At 49.4% G+C, this 23,788-nt stretch overlaps 1 protein-coding gene across 16 annotated transcripts in view; it reads left to right on the top strand.

The window, feature by feature from the left end:
- LOC118016064 (protein Ycf2-like) overlaps positions 1-23,788 on the top strand; it is a 39,742-nt gene that overhangs the window by 7,265 nt on the left and 8,689 nt on the right. For 7 of the 16 annotated variants that reach the window (XM_035013269.1, XM_035013267.1, XM_035013262.1 and 4 more), the window contains exons 2-7: positions 508-788; positions 13,759-13,813; positions 20,015-20,146; positions 21,715-21,875; positions 22,204-22,290; positions 23,210-23,303. The gene's annotated coding sequence lies outside the window, so the exon portion shown is untranslated. The other 9 variants (XM_035013260.1, XM_035013264.1, XM_035013270.1 and 6 more) reach the window with 9 other exon arrangements.

The raw sequence follows: 23,788 nt of genomic DNA, 5'->3' as shown, positions 1-23,788 counted from the left end.
AGTAGAGATACTGGGTGTGGGCAGAATTGTAAAGATAAGCTACAGAAGGCTCAAACCTGGTAGTAGGATCTTTTTGGCAAGTGATGATAGCTAACAATTACTGAATTCTTATAATAATCTGAATACTTTCATTGGTAACATGCTAAGCACTTTTTACATGCTCTCTATCATTTAATCCTTCCAACAACTCTCTGGGACAGGAACTATTACTGTGTCAGCTCTACCAGCTAGAAACTGCCAGGGCCATGCCCTGAGCCCAGGCAGCCTGATCCCAGAGCTGTACTGGAAACCACTTTGATGAACTGCCCACTCTTCGTATTAGAAAAGCCCCACTACTCAGTTACCAGCCTGCCAAAGCCAGGCCTGCAATCCTGCCTAGGGGGTGGGGAATGAGGCTGGGTAACAACCCTTCCATTTATTCAGTGAAGCTTGTTGAATGAGTGCTTCGGTGGCAAGTTTTTAAGAACATAAATGCCAAAAAGCAATGATGTTTATTTTCTTTCCCAGCTCTCTGCCTTCCCAAGATCATCTACTCTTAGCCTCCTTTGGTGAATCTCAGAGCACTGAGAAATTGTTGCCTCTTTGATAGGAGGCTTACACAGGCATGACATCAAGACAGCTGTGTCAGTCTCTCAGATGGCCCTGCACAGCATATAAATCATGAACCAAATAACCAGACTCGTTCTTTGGCTGGATTACATGTTCTCCTGGGATATCAGAATCATTCAACTGAGGCCACAGAAAGAAGTAGTGAAGATCAAGACACCACGACAAATCGCAGCCACCTTGTAAGTGCAGATATTTTCAATCATCTAGGTAGCTAGAACTTTGTATATGTGATATCCTTTTTTACTAAAATTAATCAAAGTGAACACATTTGAGGGAATTGAGGGCTCTTGAGTGATTTTATGTATCTCCAGTATCCTAGTCTTTCTTTGGATATTCCCAAAGATACCTGTTTCTTGCAACAGGATATGTTAAAAACGACATTATTGTTTGGCTTTTGTCAAATGCCCCCTTCACTAGTCCCATTAATTCATTCAGCAAACACCAAACACTTATATGTGCCAGTTGGGAATGCAACAAATGTGTAGGACCAGGTTCTTGCCCTTGGCCTCCTATCTCGTGTTGAGACAGACATCTCTACAGGTAGATGTCTGTGCATTGTGAGGTTAGGAGGGTGCTATGTACTAAGTGTGGTAGAACTGCAGAAAAGGGAGGGCCTGGCCATGAGGCTGGTTAGGGGGGCAATCAGAGAAGGCTTCCTCATGTTTTTGACCACTTGGGGCTGGACTAGTGAGAAGAATGCTGAGAAGGGGTCAGCACTGGATGAGGAGAGGGCAAACAAACATTCTCAGCGGAAAGAAGAAGATTGCTGACCATGACCAGGGACTGCATAGCTCACTCAGGAGAGGGCAAGAGCAGTAGTTTGGGACAGCTGGAGCAGAGAGAGTATTATAGAGACTGGCAGAATGTGAGCTTGGGAGAGCCTGGGGATAGCCTTGAATGCAGGATTAAGGAAGTTAGCCTTTGCTCTCTAGGTGACAAGGAGAATGACACCATGAAATCTTCGCTTTACATAGTTTACCAAGCTGAGAGGTGGAATCAAGTGGGTGCAGCATGAGGGTGGGTCAGAGTGGGGTGCTGAGTAGGTGCTCAGTAAAACAGGAGATGTGATCATTAATTAGATCATTATAATGAACAGTTCAAGATAAAGAGGTCAAGGCTATGAACTAAGGCAGAGAAAGTGGGGGCAAAAACCAGAGGATAGATTGGAGAAAGTTCCAGAAGTCTGAGTGAACAGGATTGCTAATTAATTGTGAATAGATGGAGGCGCCAGGCTTACAGATAACAATAGCTGACATGTGTCATCCAGGGCTTACTCTGTAGTTAGGCACTTTGTGTGCAGTATCTTTTTTAATCATAGTAGCCCTATGAGAGTGGTTGTATTACTTTCTGCATTTTATAGGAGAGGGAGTTGGAGCCTGGAGTGGTCAATCAAAGTGACAAGGCAGGTATATAGTGTGGTAGTAGTTAGGATTTGAACCCAAGGGAGTCAGCACCCTTAGCTACTACACAGGAGCGTCAGCAGCTGACTGGATTTTGGTACCAAGTGATTGGGAAGTGAAGTGACCACCTCAGGAAGCAGTTAATGAGTGACAGATGAGGGCCTGGAACCCACTGGAACCAGTTCTTGCCGCCCCCCCCCCCCCCCCGCCCACCCCGAGTTCACAAACAGGAGGCTGGGCACCACATCAGGTCATAGCCATGTTGTGTTTGGTTTATAGAATATTTTTAAAAAAGTTTTTGGAACTAACTGCTAACATTAAAAAAATGGAGAGAGTCACATTAAAACCTGCTGGATTATCTTGAAAAGTGAGAAGATCTGGCCATACTGGGCCCATATAGCAGCAACCTTTGCTGCTTCTTCTGTGTTTCCTTCAGCTAGGGCCTGTGCCCCCCAGTTGGCCAGAGCCCACCAGCCTGGGATCCATGCCCACCTCTGCAGGTACCTGAGTTTGCATCTCTCCACCACAAGCTGGTCCAGTTTGATGCTAGGCTGTGTCTGTGCATTTAATCCTGTGTCGAGCCCAGGCTTCCACTGATGGTTAAATACTCTTTTCGAACTTTAGGGAATATAAGATAAAAACAGCAACGTGTTTTGTGTTGTTTGTTTTTTCCCTTCATACTGTGGGAACTGAGAAAAAATAACTGCTGCTCACACTTGAGCGCCCACAAGAGGAGGGTGACATACAGGTCACGCAGGGCGAAGGTGAATGAATGGTCGTAGTTCCCAAAGCCAGCACCAGGTAAAAGGAAATGTCAATCATACCATGGGAAACGACAGACATAATGGGAGCTTTACAAATCATGCTGTGACTTCTTTCTGTTTAATTTGTTCAGTAATTAATTATTTGCTTGAATTTTGAACTGTGTACTTTAGACGTATTATAAGGAAGCTTTGGGGGAAAATACGCATGCACGTATACATGCCTGTGGGGTGTGGGTGGGCCATAGCTTACATTCCATCGCTTGGAATTCTCTGCAGTTTCAAAATGTTATTTTCTAAGTTTAATGATTTATCACAGATTTGAAAACATGTTTCTGTACAATTAAGTTAACATGCGAGTCACAGGACGGCAAACGGGTATTTTTTCCATATTAAATATTTTGTGACGTCTAAGATGTAAGAGTCCCCATGGCAGTGGTCAGGTGGGACAAATGACGGGTTTTATGCTTGTGTGTTTGTCTGCAGTTTGTAAACTACACTTAGAGACACAGGTTCAAACAGGTGCAAGAAATAGAGCTGACATCGGAGCTTCAGGAGTTTTGACTCCTAATCAGTGTTCTTTTTTTTTTTTTTTTAAGATTTTATTTATTTATTCATGAGAGACAGAGAGAGAGAGAGAGAGAAGCAGAGGGAGAAACAGGCTCCCAAGGAGCAGGAAGCCCGATGCGGGACTCGATCCCAGGACCCTGGGATCATGACCTGAGCCGAAGGCAGACGCCCAACCATCTGAGCCACCCAGGCGCCCTCCTAATCGGTGTTCTTTGTGGGACACCGGAAAAATTGTCCTCATGCCCGCCGCCCGTTCAGGAACTGGGGGAAAGCAGCTGCTGATGAGCTGCGTGAATTTCTCAGGGGCCTCCAGGCACCCTTCTCGGGTGTCCAGTGGGTCTCAGAGGTTCACTGTCAATCTCGAAAGGGTCATCTGTGCTACCAGATCACAGTGACCCAACTCTCAATAGGCCAGGCCTGCAGGCTTTTCCCTGGGAGCCAGGCATGCCCGTACAAGGCTCCTACTGCAGATCAACTCAGTCTCTGGAGCCATTTGTACACAGTTAACGCCGGACTCCTGAGGCCACACTGCTGCTCCTTGGACTTTGACCCCTGCCCAGCACCTTCTCCTTCCTCCTTCCCCTCCCACTCAGAGACTCCCCGCCTCGGATATACACACCCAGGGTGGGACCCCAGTGTGTGTTGCAGCCAGCTCTTCAGTGCTTGTCCGTACCACTCAGAAACCGTGGTTTCTTATTGATATCATATAGACAAGTGCCCAATACTAGGTACTTAGCACCGTGCTGACCGCTGGGGATACAACAGATGGGTGCCCTTGCTCCTGGGGACAAGATCAGCATGCAGGGATTCATTCGTGAACCAGGTGGCACTTTGTTTCAGTACTAAAACAAGTGGTATTTTGTCTCAGTCGCATTATAATTTCATTTTTGTAGTGTGGCCTAAAAAACCTAGGCTCCCCCCAAAACTCAGCCAAGTGCATGGTAAAATTCGACTTATTCATTCATTTAACAAATATTTAGTAAGCACCTATTATTAGCCAGATGTCAGGACTATAAGAGAGGACAAAACTGTCAAATACCCCTATTCTCTTGGAGCTTACGCTATCACAGAAGGAGACTGAAAAATTGTGTCAATATGTAATCTGAGCTGAGAATTTTGAAGAAAAACCAAGCAGGGTGAGGGAGAGAGAATGACCCGAGGCAGGGGTGGGGGGCCTGCTCTTTGAGGTAGGGTGGCTAGGAAGGCCTTTCTGATGAGGTGACTCCAAGCAGGGCCCAGCAGGAGATGAGGGAGAAGCAGCAGTTTGGAGGAAGTCCTTCCCGGTGGGGGGGGGGGGGGGGGCCACAGGGGCAGATCCTCCAAGTGGCCAGTGGCCTGGCCTGTTTGAGAAAGAAGAAGTCACCAGCTGAACTCCTGGACTCCACCGTTTCCTTGTCTGCAGGCCTGTGGGCTTGTTGGGAGGAACGGATGAAATCATTTATAGAAATATTTATGTCCACCATCAAGCACTGTGTAAAAGTTGTCCTCTTTGTGTTGACTTTGTCAAGTTTTTGTAGTGTCTAAACCATCAGGATTATAATTATTATATTACAGCTCTGCCCTTTCCTTTTTTTTATTACTGTGGTGAAATTCACATAACAGGGCGCCTGGGTGGCTCAGTTGGTTAAGCGACTGCCTTCGGCTCAGGTCATGATTCTGGAGTCCCGGGATCGAGTCCCGCATCTGGCTCCCTACTCAGCAGGGAGTCTGCTTCTCCCTCTGACCCTCCCCCCTCTCATGTGCTGTCTCTCTCATTCTTTCTCTCAAATAAATAAATAAAATCTTTAAAAAAAAAAAAAAGAATTCACATAACATACAATTACCTATTTTAAAGTGTATACTCCAGTGGCCATCTAGTGCATTCACACTCTTATGCAACTACCACCTCGGTCTAGTTTCAAACTTTTTATCATCCCACTCTTAAGTTTTTCATATTAGTTTATGTCACCAGTCTTGAAAAAAGGTCCCTCCCCCCCATATCTGACTTTGTCCTATCTGTTTCTGACTGGCCTTCATCAGTTCCTATGACTCATCCGTGTGTTTATTCAACAGATATCGAGCATCTACTATGCAGTAGGTACTATGCTAGGTAGGTACTGAGGTCACAACAGTGACAAAGGACACACAGGTCCTTGCATTTAGGGGACTCATAATCTAGTGGGGATTTAGACACTGAATATATAATTACCAGAAAATTAATTTAAATTAGATCAATGCTTGGGATGCCTGGGTGGCTCAGTGGGTTAAACGTCTGCCTTCAGAGGCGCCTAGGTGGCTCAGTCATTAAGCATCTGCCTTCAGCTCAGGTCATGATCCCAGGGTCCTGGGATCGAGCCCCGCATCAGGCTCTCTGCTCTATGGGAAGCCTGCTTCTCCTCCCCTCTCCCTACTTGTGTTCCCTCTCTTGCTGTGTCTCTCTCTGTCAAAGAAATAAAATCTTAAAAAATAAATAAAATAAAGTAAAAATAAACGTCTGCCTTCAGCTCAGGTCATGATCCCAGGTTCCTGCGATCAAGTCCCACATCGGGCTCCTTGTTCAGTGGGGAGCCTGCTTCTCCCTCTGCCTGCCACTCCCCCTGTTTGTGCTCTCTCTCTTTCTCTGACAAATAAATAAATACATCTTTTAAAAAAAGAAAAATAAATTAGATCAATGCTTATATGAAAAAAATGCTTTGAAAATTGTGTTTAAAACATTTGTGGAATTATTTTTTATTTTTTTAAAGATTTTATTATTTGAGAGAGAGTGTGTGTGAGAGGAAGTAGGGGGACAAGCAGACCCCCCCACTGAGCTTGGAGCCCAATGTGGGGCTCGATCTCGGGACCCTGAGATCATGACCTGAAATCAAGAGTCAGACGCTTAACTGACTGAGCCCACCCAGGCTCCCCAGTATTTGTGGAATTATTAAAGCTACCAGCAACGAGATACCACTAGCTAGTAAAGCTTAGGCTAACACGACCGTATTGTTTTTATAATTGTTTCAGAGACACTGGAAAGAAAGATCACCTCAGGGAAGTGACCTGGATTATGTTAGGGCAGAGAGCGGGAAGGCAGGCTGAAGTAAAAGCAGTGGTACTTCATTCATCTCCTCCTGATAGCAGTCTGTGGAGGTCTGCCCGGACAGCTCGTGTTAGCGCTGCGCCCATTTTATAGATGTGGAAATGGAGACCTTGCCTCATGCCACCTGGTGGGGATTTTATTTCGCTTTAGCCCTCTGTCTGGTAAAGCTGAGAAGCATTTTGCCCCATAGGGGTCAGTGATGCACCTGGTTGGAAGAAGACTTGCAGGGCTGGTCCGCGTCCACCCAGCCCACTTGGTATGCTCCAGCCTTCCAGGAGAGGGCACTGCTAGGCTGGCCTGGGAGCCACCTCACCCGACCTCCTGGGTCCCGGCCTCCTGCGGCCCCGCCCCCCCTCCCCCGGACTCCTGACCCAGCCAGCTCTCAGCACCCTCCGGCCTTTCTTGCACACTGATGCGTGCATCTGTGTTTTCCTGGATGATTGTTTCTTAATCACGCTGTGGAATAACAAATCATGGCTGGGAACCCAAGTTACCTCAAGTGACGAGCCTAGTGATCACCAAAACCTAGGTACAGGCCCCGGGGAAGAGAGCCACAGAAACTGCTAGCGCGGTCCTCGCAGCCACGTGGTCCGGCGGTGGCCTGGCGGGGCCAACACTGCACGTCTGTCATGTCAGCGCACTCGCCGGTTTCTTTAGGCAAGGTGACCTGGCAGCATTCCCACCCCACCCACAGCTAGTTTCGCTTTCCCAGTGTTGTTAAAAAGTGCCTCCTAACCGAAGTAGGGTGGTTGAACAGGTTCCAACATTTTACTTAATTTTTTAACATGGCCATTTGAGCTGCCTTCCTTCAAGTGGGTCCCTTTCGCGGCTTCTCAGCGAGATGCGCACAACTGTCCTCTTTGGCATTTGTCCAGAGTCCAGGTTCTGGTAGCTTTGGGGCTGTGGTTTAATTTTAACCATAAAATCTTCTTTCAGAATAATTACTTTTTTTAATCTGGAAAGAGCCAGTTTGATAGAGAGCTGTAACACCTCCTGCCCCGGGAACGAGTAGACCCAGTTATGTTCATTTACTGCTGATCCCTCTCTTTTTAAAAAGGGAGACTGTCTGCCTTCAGCTCAGGCTGTGGTCCCGGGGTCCTGGGATCGGGCCCCACATCAGGCTCCCGGCTCAGCGGGAAGCCTGCTTCTCCCTCTCCGACTCCCCTTGCTTGTGTTCCCTCTCTCGCTGTCTTTCTGTCAAGTAAATAAATAAAATCTTTTTTTAAAAAAAGGGGGGTGGGGAGACCAATTTGGTGGGAAGAAAGGAAAATGAACATTGTGGATAGGGCAGTTTGAAGAACTGTTTGAATGTCTACCTTAATCAACGGTATAAACGCCGAGTGTCCAAGGAGAGTGGGCTGGGATGAGAACCGAGGGACAGGATGACTTAGAGACCCCTGAGCGGGCCCTAGGCTGAATGCAGCGGAGAATGGCTTCTCAGAGCTGTCCTGTGGGCAGCCATGTAGCATCAGTTTTCTGGGACAATCTCAGTTTCGGAGACAGAAGATACACTGGCCCTTTCCCAGGTCAAGCCTCAGACGGCCGCCACTTCTTGGTTCTGAAAATATGGTCACCAGAGAGGCCTGTGGGCAGTGACAGGTGTTATCCCCTTAGCAGTGAGCTTACCCAGGCAGTGAAGCCGAGCTGCGATCCCCCGAGCTCCCTGCACTGGTGGGGATACTTCCGATTCCTTTCTCGCCTATGATACAGGTGCGTTGGTAATAATTATTTGTATTTGTAGGACATTAAAGATTTTGATGCAGAAAGAGAGAAACACGTTATCAACCATTTTGCAGTTTAGGTGGCAGACTTCTTTAATTAAAAAAAAAAATCAAAGATGAAAAGAATATGGAATATGCAATGGAGGCCAATTCTAGAAAAAATGATTTATGTCAGTCCCAGCTGAGGCAAACGCATTTGGGAAGACTTACTCGTTTTATAGAAAGATTCATGCTTGGACTTATTTAAACATCAAGCTCTTCTGGTGCATTTCAGTAGGAGGGAGGACAGAAAACCTGGAGACTAACTATCACAAGCTATTACCAGTGGAAGATGAGTCTTAAGTGAAAATAAAGGGTCTGATTACCCAGCAAGTCAGGAAGGGCTGAGGCTTCCCTTTAGAAAAATCTGACCTTGCACAGACCCTTTTAGGGGCATGTGCCGGAAGCCAGGAATAGCCACGCTGGCCTGATCAGTCCCACAAAAGCTCCTAAATGCAGAGACTGTGCCTTTCATGGCTCCTCGCTGCTGGAGTTACTGGTTCACAACACTCAATGAATGTCAGACTGACACATTATTAGTTAGATTTGATGCACGTCGGGAGAAAGAGCTATCCACTTGTGACCTAATCTGTCATAGCATCAGAACCCGGTGTTTCCCATTTCTCTTGCCCCTGGAGGAGTACTGAAGAAGAGAAAAAAATGCAAGTTTCATGTGCCCAGAGGAAAAAATTCATACAGACATAAATTAAAACAAACGAACAAACAAAAAAAAAGCGGGAAAGAAAGCAAGCCAAGCTAATCTGGGATTTCAATCACCACTATGAAGGTGTTTCTGTTTCATCATTCAGTTTCTAGCAGGGCCTCTAGCTCAGACCTGTGCAGCCGTGTCTCAGGAGACTCCTTCCCTGTTCAGGCCCTCTCCCTGCCCCCTGGGCTCAGTTACTCACTTCGACCCGGGCTGCCACATCGCAAGACACCCCTTTTTTCCTGAGTCCTCCCCATGTACCTACCAAAGGCAGAGGGTTTGGGTGGCACTATCGGGGTGATGCTAGGCTTCCTGAATGGCGCTGTCCCCCACCTAGGAAGGACTTCTACTTGGTGATGCCCTCGAGGAGCCCTGGGAGGTAACCAGTTGGGCACTGATTCAATGGGGAGAGAGCACAGATGTAGATGCCTAACGGGTGGAGCTAAATCAGCCCAGGGAAGGGCGGGTCTGTGTCTGCACCTGGTTCGGGGCTGGCAGGGTAGCGTCAGGAACTTTGGCACCATGACTTCTTAGGATGTCATGATGATTTTTCCGAGAGTCCCTTGTCTTAAGGTTTTTACTCATTCAACCAGCACACACAGGATTGGGACTTTCCTTTTGTCTCGGCTATATCCTCCGAACCACAGGAAAACCCATGAGGATGATAGAGGCTGAAAAATAAAAACTCACAGAGGAGGCTCTGCATACTGGGGTAGATGTCAGAAGTTGTGGGGGAGGGGCACCTGGGTGGCTCAGTCGTTAAGCGTCTGCAGACTTCGGCTCAGGTCATGATCCTGGAGTCCCTGGTTGGAGTCCCGCATCGGGCTCCCTGCTCGGCAGGGAGTCTGCTTCTCCCTCTGACCCTCCCCCCTCTCATGTGCTCTCTCTCTCAAATAAATAAATAAAATCTTAAAAAAAAAAAGTTGTGGGGGATTCGGGGTTAGCTGTGGACTGAAGAGTCCACCTCGGGGCATAAGAACACTTCTGCGTTATTGGTCGGTGAGAAATTTCCTCTAAATAATTTTGGAGAGAAAGGAATGGAATCAAGGGCTTAAGTTGGAATATATGAGGTTGACCTAGTTATAAGGTTGGCTGTCTGTTTAATTAATAGATCGTTCCATGGTGTGGGATAACAAGGTCACGCGCGGCCCTGGATATTAACAATGCTGTCCTGGGGCTTTGGAAAAAGTGGTGACAAAGTATTCAGCTTCAGGCTTATTTTATCTAAGTCCCTGGGCTGGTATTGATCAGAAATAGAGTAAAATATTGAAGTGGCATCCCAGATATTGGTTCTAAACACAAACTGGCTGGAAAGGGTGAGCATCTTAGGTCCAGCCCAGTGATGTCACCCACGTGTGCCCCATGGGAGCACCTGCGGTTGTTTTGGATTTGTAGTCCTATGTGGGCCAACAGTGCTGACAGGGTTATTCCTGTGTTAGACCTACCCTGTCAGCAAGACACTGTTTATATGATTCGTTTTCCACATTGTGGCACATTACGCACAATCCAAGTTCAATTAAGGTTTAGAAATACTGTAGGTAGAAAAGGCTGGAAAGCACTATAGCAAACAAAGATTACTGAAATTAAAAAGCTTTGAATTGGAGCCTTAGAGAAGCTTGTGAATTTGTAGGAGTTAACCAGGATGGGTACCATCTCTCACAAGAAGCATCTAAGTTCCTAAAGGATCTCCACACTGTGTAAGAGGTATTTCGGGTAGCCGGGGGCAGACCAAGGAGGGACGGCAGGAGATCAAACCTCACAAAGCATCGTTGAATGCCAGGAGTTACCTCCCTCCACAGAACCCTGGGGACTGAATCATTTGGGTCAGTTGCCTGTGTGGGTAGATGGTGAAACTGTGAGGAAGAAGTCCTTGGAGCAGAGTCTGGAGGAAATGTTCAGGGATGAGCACCCTATAGCAGCCTCTTTGATGTCAAGGGTGAAGTAGTTGAACTCCAGACCTCACTACAAGATATGAAGAGTCACTCCGAATTTATAAGCTCATTAAACTTGTATTTTGGACGGTCTACACGTCCGGCTTTAGAGAAAACACATAGAATGCTCCAGCCACACCTTCTCAAACCACTTAGCTGACAGTTTTTGTTCTAATTACTCTAGTGAGCGTCTCTGTTATTTACAAAGTTTGAGGAAGGCAGGGCGGGGGGTGTATTTGTGCTTTGGTACGCTTTTCAGCATAGAGGGGATCCAATTCAGCCACCTTTTGAAGTCAGCCGGAACTGTCAGATTACCAGAGACCACCAGAGTAGAGGACCCCCCACACACACACGCACACAAATCAGCTATCTGTTTCATTTGCTAGGGCCATAGGGCCAGGGTCCATGTTTTTAAGTTTGTATGTACTTCTTTTTGTCATTAATTTTTTTATTGGGGTTCATGGGGTTCGATCCCACAACCCTGAGATCATGACCTGAGCTGAAACCAAGAGTCGGATGCTCCACCGACTGAGCCACCTAGGCACCTGTTCACTTTGTTTTGATGAAATGAGAAGGCTTCTGCCCTTTTCCTTCCTTCTTTCTTTCCTCGGATGTTAGTAAGATCAATGAGATAAAGGTCATAAAGTACTTTGAATTACTTCCAGAAGAGTGCAGCCTGACTTGCTACTGCCCTTGGATCACTTCACGTACCCCCACAGTCTAGGGCTTCCATCTGCTATCCTGGGGATGCCGCTCTAGAGAAAGCAGGAGGGGCTGGGAACCAGCACCACAGGGTACTATTGGTGGGAGCTGCTCATTCCTGACCTTGGCATCAACACTCTTACCTCCAGAAATAGGATACATGGTAGTTCAGCCACGGTGTCTCCTCATCACAGGGCTTTCAGTCACCTCCGGTGCGACTTGCCAGGCTAGATACTTCTAGCCCCTGTTCCAGGAACTATTGAAAGGTCGACTCGAGGTGGGATGATCTGGGTGGAACCTAGGAACCCAGGATGCACTCTCACAAGGTGTTTTCAAAGATGAGGCAGCAGGGAAATGGTGACCCCCCACTCCCTGGTGTGTTGAGATGTCAGAACTCTGCTGGGAGGCCACAGTGAGGCCCCACCTTCCCAGAGAACTCTGGCTCAGAACAGCCAGTTAGCCTGGGATCAGGGAACAGCAAAGTAACTGCAAACCCTGTAAGCTAGATACTGTTGTGTTTCTTAGGCCAGTAATGCTGCAAGCTGCTGCGGATAGGAGTGCGGCCAGGGCCTGGGCAGGCAGCCCTTTCCAGACTGGCTCTTCTTGGGCAGTGGCTCTTCACTAGGGACTCTCAAGCCTCTCCTTCACTCTGAACCACTTTCCCTCATGGCTGGTAAAGGAGTTAGATTTCTTATAAGAATATTAGATCTGTATGCCCCAGAGGAGGAGGAACCACAGTGATCCTAAGGGTTATCCATCCATGGGAAAGCCTCAAGGACAAAGGAATCTTCTAGAGACAATGTGTGTGGTGGGGGGGAAGGCGGGGGGTTGCAGAAGGAGACTCTGGAGTGAGCCCAGAGTCCCGTGGGAGCTCCTTAAACCCTTATCGAGAGGAGCCTGGCAGTGGGGAAAGGGAAATAGCAGAGGCTAAAAGAGATTGAGAAGGTGGAACAGTGGCCGTGGAACATGCAAGAGGAGAAGTTTAATTATGCTAATTAACTAGACTAACTAAAAGGGAATATGGCATTTATTTGGTTGCCAAAAGGTGTCCTTAGCAGAAAAAAAATGTGTCCTAACTGGGGATTGACAAAGGTTGGTAGCCAAGGTCTTGAAAAGGAGAGAGACAGCAAGCCTTGCAGCTATCAACGGGTCATTTCTGTGTTTCTGTCACCAAAATTTGCCAATTTGATGTCAGGTGACTCTTAGTGTTTGTACGAGCGTGTTTGTGCTATTAGATTGTCTTCTGAGCAATTTGAAGTGTTAAGAAAACACTGGCGAAGTCAGCAACCAACAATTCCAGGAGCTTAGGTTCCACCCAAGCCTTCCCAGGGAAGATGAGGCCCCTCCTCCTACCATTCACCATGTGGCACTCCTGTCATCCTCTGCCTGTACACTTGCCCTTCCTCAGGAGAGCTGGGCTCCTGCTCGGACATTTGTGCATGCGTGCGTGTGTGTGTGTACGTGGGGGAAGGGAGAGGGAGGAGAGAGAGTTCTGCCCCTCTGTGGTGATTGCCACCAGTCAATGGAAAGCTTTGAGCTGAAGTAAGGTGAAGCAAGAGTGACACCAAGTGCCAAGAATAGGAGCTTGCTGTGGCATCAGATGGTGTTTTCTCTCCTCAAATTATAGGAGCAGAAAGATTTAGCTCCTGTCCACAGCATTCACCTCAAAGAGAGGGTGACATGAGCCTCCAGAGGCTGGCTTGATGTCCGTATGGCACTCTGTTCATTTAGATGAAGGGATTGGCTCTCTGGGAATTAGATGCAGAACTGGGGCTTTGAGGGGCACCCGGGTGGCTCAGTCGGTTGAGTGTTGGACTCTTGGTTTTGGCTCAAGTCGTGATCTCAGGGTCTTGAGATCAAGCCCTGGGTCAGGCTACACGTTCAGCAGGGAGTCTGCTTCCCTTCCTCTCCCTCTGCCCCTCCCCCTCCCCTCGTGCTCTCTCTCTCTAAAATAAATAAATAAATCTTAAAAAAAAAAAAGAATTGGGGCTTTGGATAGATTTTTAAAATAAAATTCAAGGTGAAATGTCTTGTTGGCTAGAACATGATGCAGATATCCAGGTTGCCCTTTCAACCCCAAACTATCCTTCAGCTTCTTCTGAAGAATAAGAAGGACCACAGGTGGACCCTTCTTGCTGGTGACAGAGAGCTGTCAGGTTACCAAGGTGGGTGGTGGGTCACCTTTGTATGCAGGGCACAACCCGCTTCACTTGTTTAAAAAAAAAAAAAAACACTGACCTACTTCTCTGTGTTTGTTCTAGAGGCTGCTCCTGACTCAGGATCTCTAGGACCAGAAATCTACCCCGTTAGTCACAGGTGGGGAACTAGGATGCATATTCTTATGAAATGGCCCTCTGGGAGGGACTGGGCACTTTGAGGGGCAGAGAATTCTGTGGGTGCTTAGAGAGGATCTCCCCTGGTTCAGGCTGGACTTGCAGTGAGAGCCCTTCCTCAGACATCTCCCCAGGGGAGGAATATGGCCAGGTTGGTATTTGTCTTATGGCCAGTCCTTATTCTCAGCTTGAAGCCTACTTGGTTTCTTCCTTCTTGGGAAATAAGGAGGAAATAGTTTTGTTTGTCCAGGTGCCACCAGTCCAATGACTGATTCGGGCACACGAGTGTCTTCAGGGCGTAGTATCAGATCTGGTGCCCCCTGACATCTCTATTCCTGATCTGGGTGTGCTGTAAACAGCAGGTTGATTCAAAACTGGGAGGCATTGGGAAACCCTTTGGGTAGGAGATTTCGCAATGAGATTTTGATTGGAAAAAATACAGTGGGGTGAGGTTCTAAGGAATAAAAGAGACAGAAAACACTCCCATGCTGGCTCTCGGCTAGATCGTGGGGATAAACAGAAGAGCCTAGAAAAGCCTAGAGTGGAGGGGGGGCAGCCTACAGGAGCACACAGCTGTCCTTGCCTCTTCCCCCCCCACCGACAAGGAGGCGAAACCACACCTGGACCAGGCTTTCAGTCTAGGACATGTCAGCACCAGCAAGGTACAGATAGATCAGAGGCCCCCGCAGAAGAGAGCGGGGGCTGGGGGGCAGGGGAGCAGGGTTGGCAGGAGGATTAGGAGGAAAACTTAGTTACAGAAAGATCTGAAAAGGCTTGTTGGATAATTGAGGAGGGGACTAGGTGAAGCAAGGAGTAAAGAAACTCATGAACCCAAAGCTTCAGCAACCCCCGCAGGAGGGGCAGCCTCACATTGCGGACAGGTGGGCTCTAGCTCAGGACACCCCAGCATCTAGTGGCTCCGAGTAGTGGGTGCCTCTGATATGAAGAGTGCAGAGGAAGATGCTGCCTGGATCCGGAACCACAGAAGGTAGTCACGAGAAGGAGAAGGAAACCTGAGGAACAACGAGAGGAAGAGCAATGAAACCAACTCCGAAGAAGAAAAAGAGGTAAACAGAAGGAAAGGCAGGAGGGGCATCCTAGAAGGAGCAAAAAAGAAGGAAAAGGAGAGTGAAGATCATGCTCCTCATCTGAAGGCCTTTGGAGTGGTGTGGTCAAAATGGAGTCTCCAAACATGGTCGGTACCCAGAAAGCTTGTCATCTGGTCAATAAATCCCTTTCATCTAGTGGGATGAAGAAAGTGGTGCTCTTTGAGGGTGTAGCTTGGCACCATGCTGCGTAAAAACTGTGCGTGGCCCTGTCAGAACCAGCTAACCAGTTATGGATGAGAGGGGTTTATGATTCATGAGCGTGCCTACCACCTCCACCCAGAAGCCGTGACTTCCCTTGTCCCGTGCAGGGTGCGGACCCATCCAACCAGAACAACCACCCAGCCTCTCCCAGTCTCCTTAGATGACAAGCTGTGGCATCCTTGGTCCACCCAACTCAGCCCCCAAGCATCTTGCCAAAACATCAGTAAACAAGTGTAGGTAAAGGGAGTCACAGACATCGGTGCTTTGGGCCATTTCTCTTCTTTCCTGGTGCCCAGCACACGACTAACCAGGGATTTCTCATCACAGGCTAGGTATTCTTTCCTTAGAGGGCAGTCAGAAGGTCTCCAAACACCTTCCTCTGAGCTCAGAGTAAGTTTACTTTCTTTTGCTTTTTATATTCTATGACCAGGACATCAGTTTGCCTGAGCCACATGGGAAAACTGCCCCTCACCTCCAGCGTATCCAGCATTCTCAGCAGCCAGCGCGAACTTGACCAGTTTGCACTTGGCCTGCTTTCCTGCTAAGGTTGAGCCAGAGATGAATGTTATTAATGAAAACATCTCACATTTGTTTAGGGATTTATACCTCACAAAGCAAATAATTATCTTATTTAATCCTCACAATAATCCTCTGTTACTGTTACTTCCACTTTACAGACATTGAGTTTCAGAAAGATACGGTGTCTTCCTCAGGGTCAACTGGTAGACCAAGATTCACTCATCCTCTGACTGCAAATCCTCTGGGCTTTCTCTACAAGCTCATGGGTCCCCTAGAGATTTCAGAGTAAGAGCACAGTTGTGATTCCTGGATCTCTTTTCTGACCCCTAGTTCTGCACCCCGGGTGACCTCCGACATCAGCCTTCTTCGTACATTTCCTCTGCCAAACACTCTTTCGAAGTCCCCCAAAAGTTTTCATTGCAAAATCAAAATGGGATCATTGTAGGTAAAGTACAAAATATAGACAAACAAACAAGACAATAAAACCATAATTCCACCATTGAGTAATAACTCAGTACTATAAACACTGTGTTTAGTCTTCTGTAATTTTTATGATGTACACGTGGACTTGTGATTACCAGAATGTAAAATGGGCCTACCCATAACACTTTTGGAATCTGCTCTTTAAACTTACTATATTGCAAACATTTTCCTGTTAGTAAATATTTTTATAACATCATATTTATTGGATACGTAGTATTTCATTATAATTCTTAATGGTACTCTAGAGTTAAATATTTAGATTGTTCCTATTTTTTTCATTATTATGACCGGTTTTATGATAGACTTCTAGATCCGATTTTAATTTTTATTTCGTCAATTTTGAATGAAGCTGAATTTTTTCATATGATTTTTACATTTGAAGCTTGTTCATGAATAGCCCATCCATACTATTTACAGCTTTCAGTAGTGTGTATTTTCTTTTTTTTTACTGATATGTAAGAACTCTTTATATTGAGACTGAAATTGTATCTGCTAAAAACTCATTTACATCGCATTTCAATGCACCATTTTGAATTTGGGTACATACTTATTTCCCCCACTCTCCCAACCAGACCATGGATGCTTTGCTTTTTTTCCTCTACTTTTTCTGTAACAAGTTCCCCCCAAACAAAGTAAACCTGTAAAGGGCTCCTCCTCCTGTGGTCACCCCCACAAGCACTCTGGCCTCCTTAGGGAACACCATTCCTCCCCACCTAGGCACTGAGGCCGGTAAGGATGGCTCCCATCCCTTCTGCCCTGATCTCCAGTTCCTTACCGCCTCCTTCCCTTATACCAGCCTCTGGCTGGGGCCGGGGGCGGGGGGGGGTTGGTGTGAGGTGGACCCCTGGAGGCTCCTGCATAATGCTTCAGAAAACCCTGACGTGAGCCTCTCAGAACCCCTGGGAAAATGCTGGAAGAGAATGCTTGGGGGTGTTAGTATTAGAAGAGAATCGTCTTGTGGAGGAGGAAGTATTAGGTCTCTCGTGGCAGGAATGGAGAGAGCCCCACTCTCCAAGGGCCCTCTTGCTTCTGAGCAAGGACCTCGTGGCAGGGGTGGCTGGCAGCGAGCCTGCGGTCCTCCTCCTGAGTCTCAGGCAGTCCGCTCCTTTGCCCTGTAACTACCACTGGTAGGTTTGTTTGTGCCTCTGGCAGAAGGGACACAAGTCCTACCAGTTCTCCTGGTGTCCTTCAGCGACTCACCCTGGGCCGGGGAGGAGGCAGTGCCCAGGCCTGTTACCTGGAGTCCCGCCCCCCCCCCCACCAGAGGCGGGGAGGCCTGGAGGGGGCTGGGCAGGAGCCAGCTGGACAAGACAAGCCGAGGTGGTGAGGACAGGATGAGTGTCTTCCCTGCCGAGAGCACTACCTTGGAAAACTGGGACTGTAGGGAGGAGGTCAGGGTACACGTGGGGGTGGATGTTGGGAGTTCACTTCGGAGCTCCTGTGGGTTTGGAACGCCCTGACCCGCTCTCACTCCCCTAAGGGTCTCCCCTCCGGCCCTTTCTCCGGGTTTGGCATATTTGCAAGATGGCCATGGCTGTGACTTTAACAGGAACAAGACACCTGGCATTTCCGTGGTGGGGGCTAGGTTCTCACACTCTGGACCCCCGTGGTCTCTGCAGAGGACTTTGGCTTTTTCCCTGCAGCCAGGCTTAGAACTCCCTCTTTTTCTATTTCCACATACTTTCTGGGAAGACAGTGAGATGCTTGACAGTGAGAGGCTGGGGGTTCCAGCCAGGTGCCAGGTGGCTGTGGTGACCTTGACAGCACGTGACCTCTTTAGGCTTCGCTTTCCTCGTCTGGACAGACAGCAACAGCGCTGACCTTGGGGCTGGTGCATAGTACACCAGACAGATGGGAGGTGGGTGCCCAACCGTGTTGAGTTTTCTCCCTCCTTTCCTTTTCTCAACCCTACTGACGTGGGTGACACTGGGGAGCTTCAGAGATCTCTGCTTGAGGGTGGGGCCCTGGGGCAGCCTGGCCCCTTTCCTGCTGTCCTCAGTGCTCACCCGCTCGTGCACCTGTCCCACCCCCTGCAGGACCGGGCCACCTCTGTTGCCCCCAGAGGAAGGTGACCTCTGGAGCCCGGGCCCCATGCCTTATTCATCTTTGCAAAGCCAATCCGTCAGCACAGTGCTTGCTTGATACAGTAGGTGCTCAGGGTCCAGAGAACAAGTAAAGAACTGAAAGGAAAAGATCTCCCATTTCATAATCATTGAGAATCGGAGAGACAACAAAGAACCCCAACTTGAGAGTCCAGCAAACCTCAGGCTGGAGCCTGGCCTCATCGCTTGCTATCCATGTGACCTTGAGCAAGATATTTAATCTCCCTGAGCCTCAATTTCTTTGTCTAAAAGTAGAACAGTAATAGCTACCTCCTGGGGTCGTTGTGGGGATTAGTGATGACGTCAGAGGGAAGCGAAGCTGGATGCTGCCTGGCACGTAGTAGGAGCTCAGCGAATGGAAGCGGTGATTAGCTGCTATTATAGGACTGCTGACGTGTCCTCCTGAGGCAAACGCTTGTTCCAGGAGTTCTGGGGTTAGCAGTGAGTGACACCAGTGTCCCAAGGGCCTCTCTGGGTCCTTCTGCTCTCAGGAAGGAGATGGCTACTGTTGATGCCAATGGGCGGTGTGGCCTGGCAGCCAGACACAGAGCGGCCCACCGTGTGGCACTCACTTGCCCGGGTTCCTTCTGCATGGGGGTGGGGGTGGCAGCCCCTTGAGCCTGAAGTCGGAGGAGCAGTCTAAGGGCTCGTGGTGCCCCCGGTTGCGATCGAGGCAGGTTACACAGGGTAGCTGGCTGCCCGCCCCTCTCCTCCGAGCGCCTTGTGAGACACCTGATTTGTGTTGCACTCTACTCTGAAAGATTGATCAGGGCGGAAGTTCTCACCCAGTTTATGTAGAGAGAATAGGGAGGAACAGAGGAAATCAGTCACTTGATACCCAGCTCTTACATTCAGGAAACAGAACTTGGAAGATCTAACTCTCAATGCACCGCCCTGGCCCGGGACCAGAATCTGCGTGTCCGACGACCGCCCCTCCAGCGCTGGCCCCACAGCGGCGCACGGCCTGAGCCCCACGGGCCGGCAAGCCTGCCCCCCCAGGCTGAGAGCTGCCCGGCAAGAGGGGCAATCTCAGAGGGAGCCTCGAGAGGAGTTGACTGATTGGCTACAGGAACTAAAATAAAGCTGGGAGGTGCGAGGCTGGGTGATGGGGGGTGCAATGTCAAAACAGACTCTAGAAACTCGGGAAGGGGGCTGGCATGAGGAATGGAGGAGGGCACGTTGGTCTTGGATACGAAGAGGGTGGGACACCCTGGGTCAGGTGGCTGCCATCTCCTGAGGGAGGGGCCTGGTTCTGGGTGGCCCTAGGGGACGGGCCAGGACCAGAGGCAGTGAGAAGGGGTCTGTGTCCCCCAGTCAGTCCAGGTCTCCGTCACCTCAAGCCCAGCGTACGAGACAGCCCCCCCAGCTGCTGCTTTCCAGTGTTGTCTTTCCCATTCCATTCTGTTCACTAGCATCTCACCCTGGCTCTGCCTTCTTGGGAATGGTAAACAGGCCGGGAAGTCATGACCACTGTACTTTGGCCTGGCCTTTTAGAATTTGAGGGTAGAAAGAGTCTTGAAGATTGTTTTGTCCAGCCTTCAGTCCCATGACAGAGTCCTGTTAGAAATCGCTAACGAATGGCTTCTGAGCCCCAGCACTCCAGTGACAGTGCCCGGGGGGGGGGGGCTGCCCTCCCCCCCCCCCCCCCCGCCCCCCCGCTGCCCCCCCCCCGGGGAGACGCCATGCAGGGGCTTGGAAGGCTTCTACTCCCTGCAGTGGGGGCTGTCCCCTCCCCCCCCCACCCCGTCTAATCCTCACCTCTCGGCCCAGGCTCTACAGCTGGAACCACCCGGGGTAAGCCTTTCCCTCTGCTTCAAGCCAGCCACCGTGGTAGTTGGTCTTTGCCACCACTGAGCAACTTCTCGGCCTCCGGCGTCTCCTCATCTCCACTCCAAGGTGTCAGTGAGTTTCTTCAAAGCTTTTATCAAGATGGGGGCCTAGAGACATAAAGTCTTTATATCAGAAAGGGACTTTTGAACTCAGGAACCCACCTCATTTATAGATGAGGAAACTGGGAGGTTGGGTCACTTGCGCAAGCCCGCACAGACAGCACGAGACAGGGCTGGGCCTCAGACCCACTGACCGGGGACGCGCCCAGGGTGCAGGGTTGTTGACGCCACGCTCCTGATGTTGTCCAAGATCACGCTGGCTTTTGGGGGGGGCTAGTGTGTTGAACTTTGTGTCAGCTAAACCCCCTAAATTGTTTTATAGTTTTATTTTCTTCTGGTTGTAAAAATAATATATGCTTATTGTAAAAAAAAAAAAATTTAGAAAATACATAAAATATAAGGTATAAACCTTCCTAGCGCTTCCTGTTGTAAAGTGCTCCCACCCCACCTTTGTTTGCTTTGTTTTTGGCTATAAAAATAGGACTCTGGGGCGCCTGGGTGGCTCAGTTGGTTAAGCGACTGCCTTCGGCTCAGGTCATGATCCTGGAGTCCCGGGATCGAGTCCCGCATCGGGCTCCCTGCTCGGCAGGGAGTCTGCTTCTCCCTCTGACCCTCCTCCCTCTCATGCTCTCTGTCTCTCATTCTCTCTCTCTCAAATAAATAAATAACATCTTAAAAAAAAAAAAATAGGACTCTGCTTTCATCCTCGGTGAGGCCATCTTGCTAGGCCCTAGCCGGCTCTCCTGTCAGAATCTTGTCTTATCAGCTCTGACTGACACCTGGGCGGGGTTCCAAAAATGCCTCTGGCGTGCTGAATGAACGAAGCAAGCTTCCAGATTGCTGATGGAAATAGTGAGACCCTCTGCCCACACCTCTTCCCTTCTGGGCTTGATCCTATTCCACCCCCCACTTCTTTGGTTCTATTCAGATCCCCTGTTTTCTCAGCCTAGCTGGGGCTCCACGTCTTCCAAGAAGTCTTTACTCTTTCAGATGCAAAAGACTCCTTTTCAGGTCCCATGGCATTTGTAGTCTGGCGACACACACGTGTCCTGGGTTATATGCTGACGCCCATTCCTCTCTTATCCCTGCCTGGCTGGGGCCCATTTCCCAGTCAGCAGAGGCCCCATACTTTTCCTTTTTCTCTCATGGCACTCATGCTACAGTGTCTGCAGGTCATACGGTCCCTCGAAATGGGGCTGTCTGACTGATGCTGCTAGGGAAGGGCTCCTAGGAGAGGTGTCCTACACTGGAGTTCTTCTAAGGAGTGGGAGAGAAAGTAGAAGCTCACAGGGAGCCCCGGGAACATCCCCCACCCCCGCCCCTGGCTTCCTAGGAGTTTATCCCCACTTCCTCCTAAAGTTGACACAGCAGTTAATCATCTGGGTTCCCAACAATGGGTTCTGCTCATCTTGGGACAGGTAAAAACGGGATTTGGTTGGTCTTTCACACTGAGAGGCTTCTCGAGATAAAAATCCTCTGGCTACTTAAAGAGACATAAGGAGGGTTAGGGCCCCTGCCAATCCTCTGGGCTTCTCACAGGAAGCCTTACCGTCAGAACTGTGTTTTCCTTTCTCTTCACAGCACCAGGGCATGAACCCTTTTCACACCTCCTGGAACATCACATCGAAGGCCCAAGCCTGGCAGCCACCCCCCCTCCTTGGTGTCCACCTAGCAGGGGGGACATGATGGAAGAACACGGAACTGGGTCCCCAGAGTGATCAGGTCTCCGCAAGGGATCCTAGGTAGGTGATGGGGAAGGCCAGTTAATCTGTAAATTCCCGTCTGGTTCGAATTTCCTGGAGGGGCAGTGCACGCACAGCCCCAGAGCCAGGCAGTCTGGTTCGCACCCCAGCTCCACCTTAGTCAGTCAGGAGACCCTGGCCCACTACCCAGCTTCCTTCTGCCCGCAGTGATGGCAGCGAGCTACTGTGGGTGAAACAAGTGTGCCCGGCACCGAATGTGTGCTATGCAAATGTGGCCAGCCCTATAGCTAGGTGCCTGACCCGGAAGTCATGTGACCTTTGCGCCCTGTCACTTGGGATCACCGTCTTCCTTCTGCGGTCCTGGCAGGTGCTAGGAAGAGAAGCGGAAACTGGACCCCGAGCGACCACACTGGCCCGGTGGAGGGCCCCGTCAGGATGCGGGAGTGCCAGGCAGGTGAAGCAAGCAACCCAGCGGTCGGTCGGCAGGCACTGAGTGCCGCGACCACGGGCAGGCCGCTCCGGCTGTGCAAGCCAGATTCTTGGCTTGACTGGAGCTCACTGGTAACCGTAAAAGGGGAAAGCTTTGACTAGAATGCAACCACTGTTTTGATTAATTTCCCTGCAGGTGGAAAGAGAGGTCTAGAAGACAAAAAAGCAGAAACACAGAAAACGATAATCCTTTGATTTTAATAGTTGGGGGGAAAGTTATAAAATAAAACAGACAACACAGAGCGTTAGGACTCCCTCCAATTGCAATAACACAGGGATACAGAAATGTAAACGAAACAGAGCTTCCAGATAAGGTTTATACTATATAACTTCCAGAATACAGCAGCTCCCAGACACTCTAAAGTAAAATAAAACAGGAGTCTTCCAGAACAATCTATACACAGTCAGAGGGCGGCCCCAGAAAGCGCCTTCCCTGCGGTCTGGGGCTGGTTCTGCTCAGGGGCTCGGCTTCGCTGCGCCACCCAGCCCGCTGCATTCTCCGGACCTCTTTCGAGTTTGCCTTCTCATTCTTTGGCAGGCTGGCTCCAACCCTGCCCCTCTCTCCCTTTTGACCCACACCCCTTCTCCTGTTTTTAGCGGGAAACACAGCCACACCAATAGAGCCTGGTGGCCGATTTCCTCCGATGGAGCCAACCAGCCCCGGGATGGCTCGCTCCTTATGTGCTCACAACCCAGCCTAGTCCTGTGAAAGAGTCAGAAAATAGGCTACAAATAGAACTTGTTAGCCCTCCAATACTGCCCTCCCGAGAGCCCTCTGATGGGTCTGGTTATTATTCTGTCCCAATTTTTTGCTGCTGCCCTAGGGTTTTTCTCTCAACCAGAGAAAGGGCAGGCCTTGCAGTTTGGTCCCATTCTCTTCTCAGTCTCGACGGTGGACTCTGGGTGCATCAAAGACTCATCACCCCACCGGCCTTTCTCCTACAGCCGCAGCTGGACAAACTCTTGGTCTCCACACTGGTGAGTTGTTCCACAAAGGTCTGTTATTGGGAGGCAAGCAGGCTCTCAGTAACCCCCAGGCATGCCCTGAAAGGATGTGGGAGGGAGGCAGAGCCCTGGGGAGGGGGAGGGGGGGAGGGAGGAGCCAGTGCAGCCCGAGCTACCGCAGACAGACCAGCGGCCCCCAGGCAGGGCTGGAGGAAGGTCTTAGGTGCGAGGGGTGGGGGTGGCTGAGGGCAGCCCCCCCAGAGCCAAGGCACAGAGGAGGTATGAAATGTCCAGGATAAATAGAACTGCATAGAGAGGGAACAAAGCCAGCTCCATCCTCTCTTAAAAATAGCCGCCATCGGCACCAAAAATATATTAATATATCTGTACATGTGTCATCTTTAAAAAAAGGAAATAAAACTTCCTTGGCACCTTGTCGTCAATTTCCTAAAAATGAGGTGATGTGTGGAAAGGCCTCCTGTGTGCGCACACGCGTCCACGGCTGGGCACGTGTATGC

This window comes from Mirounga leonina, unplaced genomic scaffold, assembly GCF_011800145.1.
Source record: "Mirounga leonina isolate KUSES-001 unplaced genomic scaffold, KU_Mleo_1.0 Mir_166, whole genome shotgun sequence".
NCBI lineage: Eukaryota > Metazoa > Chordata > Mammalia > Carnivora > Phocidae > Mirounga > Mirounga leonina.
This window is presented reverse-complemented; position numbering and strand designations above follow the sequence as displayed.